The sequence below is a fragment of the Cricetulus griseus genome, chromosome 5 (assembly GCF_003668045.3).
Source record: "Cricetulus griseus strain 17A/GY chromosome 5, alternate assembly CriGri-PICRH-1.0, whole genome shotgun sequence".
Classification (NCBI taxonomy): Eukaryota; Metazoa; Chordata; class Mammalia; order Rodentia; family Cricetidae; genus Cricetulus; species Cricetulus griseus.
In genome coordinates this window covers 88570760-88576759 of record NC_048598.1, presented here as the reverse complement: position 1 = coordinate 88576759, position 6000 = coordinate 88570760, and positions in this window count along the sequence as shown.

The following is a 6000-nucleotide window of genomic DNA, read 5'->3' as shown; positions in this document are numbered from 1 at the left end:
AGCCCTGAGAATCATACTTTACCAAACCATATGCTAAATTGCTTCAGCAGAAGAGATTTTAAGATCAGGGATCAAGGGTGGTTTTCAAAGTGCAGCAGCAGGGAGCTGCAATCTTGGGACTTTTTCCATCCTTCTCTTGCCTCCTTTTTTGAAATTGTCCCGCTGGAAAGGCATCCACTTCAGATTCCTGCACTTTTGAGACGGTCCCTTAGTTGTGAAAGGGGCCAGCGCGTGAAGAGAGAGGAGGAGGAGGCAGGAGCAGGTTTGAATGTCATAAACGCCCTGACTGACTGTCTTAGTAATTGTATCACGGTTGACAGATGCAGCAGCGGTCACGTGGCATGAGCATGACCTCATAGCTCCCGGCTTGTGCCAGGCCCAGCAGCTGTGGGAGGAGGGGCGGAAAGCTCTCTGCATCACCCCAAGTTAGCAAGTTACTCAAAGGAAACTTGAGGGCCTGGGAACTCTTCTTGGTCCCCTGAGTGCAGAGGGTGGAGATGTTCCGACTTTTCTGATGGACTGGAAACGATAATTCTCTGCTTCATTAGCAACAATTTGCTGCGTGCAGCTGGATGCCCAGCTCCGACTGCAGGCCAACCTCTTTGCCAGGAGATTTGCCCATTTCCTCTCCCCGTACTCTGATTATCCATGTCTTATTGCCAGGAAATAGTCTTGGAAACAGAATGAGAAAACTTTAGGTTCCAGCCAAGAAGTGAGACAGGCAGCTTTAGAGACCACCCCCCACACACACACATTCGCACCCTACCCTGGCTTTTGAGGCTGGGGCCCCCTGGGGTGTGGAAACTTTCTGAAAGGAAGGGCCATGGCAGGATGGGAAGATGCAGAACAGCAGGCCAGAATTGACCCGGCTCTGTATGTCCGAAAGGGCAGTTTTGATAGAAACACCAATATAAACACCGGAAAGACAAAAGGACAGTATTCCTAAAGTGAAACAGCGCTCCCTTCCCACCTACCAGAGCCTATGACAGTTCTGCTTCCCTGTAGAGTGCCTGCCTGCGACAGATTGGCAAAGACCCAGGAACATTTACAGCCCTAGATTTTGCATGCATCCTAGACACCTTCCTTTTGCATGCAAATGCCAATTCCAAAGCAGGCAAGTGTGCCTTCAAATGCTCCCTTACCCTCCACCCCCCTGCACACACACACACACACACACACACACACACACACACACACACACACAGTGCCCTAACATTTTTCTTAAGACTTCTTAAACAAATCCATGTAGCTTCTTGTACATTTTTAGGATCACACATTCAAATGGTTTTCCTAAGTTTAAATAATTACATGGAATACACTTTCTGGTATATTGCAAATATTGACATTTTAAAATAAAATGGTTACAGCACTCTGAAAGATGTTTCTAAATGCAATGCCACAGTGGCTGGCTACCCACCACCATCCCTTTTAAAAATACATGAACAACTTGGAACCATTTCATTTTTTCTCTCCTTCGACATACATTTTCATTCTACTTTTCATTTTTAGCCCACGTTTTTATGAATGGAAGTCCTATGTATCCCTATCAAAGCCTCCCTCACTCCAGCACAGTTATTCTTGTATACCTGTGTATGTATTCATAGGAAGTGAGTGTGTGTAAAACCTATACTCATTTTGTCATTTTTAAAAATGATTTTTGTGGGGCTGGAGATATGGCTCAGGGGTTAAGAGCACTGGCTGCTCTTCCAGAGGGCCCAGGTTCAATTCCGGTCCTGAGTTCAATTCCCAATACTCACATGGCAGCTCACAACTGTCTGTAACTCCAGTTCCAGGGGATCCAGCATCCTCACACAGACATACATGTAGACAAACACCAATGTGTTGTGTATAGAATGCATACAAAATAAAAATAAATACAAATAAATACAATTTAAATTTTTAAAAAAATGATTTTTGTAATATACTTTTGACAATTTTATGTTTGATCATATTTATCCCTGTCACCCTCTCTAATCCCATTGAATCACTGAGCCCCTTTTGCCAACAAGTTCCCATTCTTTGTGCATGCAGGCACACACGTGCGTGTGTGTATGTGTGTGCGTCTCTGTGTGTGTGTGTGTGTGGGGGGGTCTGTGTGTGTATGTGTGTATGAGTGTGTGTGTCCCCAATTCAGGTTGTTTGGATGAGCACAGACAGCTAATCAGTGGCTGCATCGATGATGAAAATGATTCCCTCTCCTAACCATAGACTCGTGTTAACATTTGGTCTGATTTCATATCATAATAACTCACTCACAATCAAAACAAGTGCTATTTCAGACTCATAGCTAGTAAGTGAATAAAAACCTCGAGTCTAATTGGAAAGTCATGTATAAGTAGATGGAGCTTTCTCCCTGGTCAATTATTTCATATATCTGTAAATGGCTATTGCTTACTTTTTAAAAGATTTTTAATTATGTGTACTTGTGTGTTGGGGTTGCATATACATGTGAGTAGGGGTACTCCCTGAGGTCAGAATTGCCCCATCTGCTAGAGCTGGCATTACACGGTTGCTGACGCAGGTGCTGGGAACTGAACTTGGGCCCTTTGGAAAAGCAATATTTGAAATCTTAACCACTAACCACCGATCCACATCTCCAGTCCCCTCACTCAGTGTTAAAAGTCATCATTAATTGTATTCTTGTGGATTTTTAAACTGATAACAAGAGTTGAGCTCAGAAACATTTTTCAAGTAAGTGTAAGAAATGCAAGGACTTTTGTGACTTCTGTCACTAAATCTTCTAAACTCTCTGAATTATTTGACAAAAATGAGTAAAACCTGTCAGCTGACCAATTGGAATAGATCCTTTCACTTTAGATAAGAGCAGTGAACTGGGGACTATATGTGGGAGCGAAGGTGCTCTCTCTCTTTCTGGAGACTCTGTAAGACCTTTTGTAGAGGGGGTAGAAAAGCATTCTGTTCTCCAAGTGTCCTGGCCACTGGTGTCCATCCTAGGTGTCTGTCCTTTCCAGACCCATCCAGACTTCTGGTGACTCACAGCTCTTGAAGCATTATTCCCATCACTCCATGAAAAGCCTCTTTAGGGACAGGGTGGAGTGTGTATCTGTTCTAGTTAGGTATGTGTCTGTTACTGTGAAAAGACACCATGACCATGGCAACTCTTTTTGAGGGGTCTGGCTTACAGTTTCAGAGGTTCAGTCCATTATATCATGACAGGGAGCATGGCAGTGTGTAGGCAGATGTGGTCCTGCAGGAGAGTCCTACATCATGCAGGCAACAGGAAGTCAACTGAGACACTGGGTGGTGTCCTGAGCAGGGGAAACCTCAAAGGCCACTCCCACAGTGACACACTCCCTCCAATAAGGCCATACCTGCTCCAACAAAGTCACACCTCCTAATAGTGCCACTCCCCATGAGATTATGGTGGCAAACTACGTTCAAACCACCACAGCATCAGACTAGCCATAGTGGAGAGGAACAGAGAGAGCCAGGACAGAAGAAACTAGAGTCTCACTGAGCTCTGATAGAGAGACCACTGGCCTTCTTGGCTGGTTCCTCTCTTACAGTTATGTCTCTCATTTCCATTCAACAGGGGGTGTTTGAACACCCTGTTCATGGTGCTATTTGGGGATGTTATGGAACCTTTAGGGTGCAGCCATCACTGGGGTGGACTCTCCTCACTTCAGCTTACTCCCTCTGCTTCCTGTGTGTGGTGGAGATAGATCTCTCAGTTCCCTCCTCCCCCCTTATGCTTTCCCCCACCACTACAGACTTCTAAAACCCTGGAGCCATAAGTCAAAATAAACTCTTCCTGAAGTTGGCGTTGATAACTCTATTGTTACATCCTAGAAAAGAAAAGTCAAGAAATCAGAGCAGACATGGGACGCCTTAGTCCAGTTTACAGAGCTCCTATCAGCTGGTGCTTTGCATTCCCAAATCTCTGGGCTCAGCTGAGACCTCATTGAGAGAAATCATTAAACTTCAGGTTGCAGGCAGCCATGTGGCAGCTTTCTGTTTAGCCTGGAGCAAGGAATCTACGAACCGTGTTTTTTAAATCTGCAATCACAGCCTGGGAAACCTCACACCCTGATTCACTAGAAAGACAAGCTGGAATAGATTTCTCTCTCAAATGTAGCACTTTTTAGGATCTCAGCTCCTTGCAGTTTTAGAAGCACAGCAGAAGCTTAGAGAAGAAACACCACACAACCGTTCAAATAGAGCCACAAAGTGGACGAACATACGGCCCAGTGTTCTAGCCTCTCATCCTGGTGAATCATACTACATATGACCTGAAAGGTCAAGTTTAAATTTGGAACCTGCATGGCGTCATGAGGGCATGGTGGCTGAGGGGAGAGCTGGCTCCAGCTGGCCGGCAAGTCACAGTTCCCTCCTGGGTGGTACTCACAGCCCCCCAGATGCCTCAAGCTTTGAGAACTTGCTACATTCTGCCCACATGGAGAGTGGACCTGGGGAAGCACCTACAGATTCTACAAACAGATTCTAGGCTGTTGGGGTGGGAACTCCAGGGTTCCCTTGGGTATGGTCCAGAAAGAGAAAGCATGAGTGTGGTTGCATGTCATGTGGATAAGATAGAGGCCATAAGGAAGACTGATAGTGGAGTGGTTTGTTAGCATGCCAGCACACGGCAAGCTCTCTGTTGCTTGGGACTGAGAGTCCGTCCACAGTGGTGGTGTCACATGATGTGCCCTGAGGCTTTCTAAGGTCACTCTCTGCCCCCACCCTACCACTCACAGGCTGAGAAGCTCAGCAGCCTTGCTTTTTTCCGTTGGAAACAGTCTTATTAAGAAACTGTTCGCATGCATTTTACCCATTTTAAAACATACAATTGGAATGCTTTTAGTATATTCACAGAGCTGCATAACCAGTTACCACCACAGTGAGTTTCAGTACACTTCATCACCCCAAGGGAACCCTGTACTCTTCAGCCATCACCCCCAATTTCCCTGTTCCTGTAATCTTGGGCAACTACAAATTTCCTATCTCTAGCATCTCCTACCCTGCATATTTGATATAAACAGAATTACACACAATGCAATATTTTGTGTCAAGGTTTGACTTGGCATAAATGTTTTCAGGATCCACCCATGCTGTAGTGGGATTATGTACTTTACTTCTCTTTATTGTGGAATAATATACTGATGGCCTACATTTTATTGCCATCACCTGGTGGAGATGGACATTTATTTAGGTTGCACAGTGCACTATATATTGGCAGCATCTGCTTTCCACTGAATTGTAGTGGACTTGCCTTCCCAGCCAGGCCCTGTTGCGATTCCCTTGGCATCATTATCAACGCCCCCTCTCTCACCATGCTAGGAATTTATACCCAAAAATGGAGGAGAGGGCTGTATTCCTTGCCGAAGGGCACGTGTCTCACAGGTTCCCCAGGAGCTCCCCTCCCTGTGGCTTGGAAACTCTTTTGTTTGGGTTCATCTCCCCTCTTTCTCCATAGACTAGCTGGGAAAAGATGCTATAATACTGCTCTGTGCTGTTGCAGAACCCAGGTGGCATCAGGAAAGTTGAGATTCTGCCCTTGTGTGGCTCAGAGTTCCTAGTTACAAGTGACAGAGAGGCAGTCCAAACCGGTTTGGGAAAGTGGAATGCTCAGGGATGTCTCTCTTAACTTCTGATGCCTGAAGCATTCCCGCAAGGACTCACATTCCCCCTCCTCTACCTCCTGTATCCTCCCACAGTTTTGCTTTTCTTTATATGGGCTTCATTCTCAGGTAGCTTTCTGAAGGTGAGACAAGACAGCTACCAGCAGTTCTGCACAGTTCTTCTCCCAGCTTTAGTACCCAGTTGAGATTCCTCAGTCAGAGAGTGAAGGCGAGGTTTAAATGAGTTCACCAGACCCAAGATGAATGATAAATAGGTATTTATTGGGGATGAACTCACACAGGTAACAATAAGTAGCTGTCGTGGCGTTCCTGTTTCAAGGATACAGAACCTGCCTCCCCAATGCTCTTGGAGACCCCAAAAGGGGCTTTCATCCCCTACTCTTCTATAGGTCACATCTAC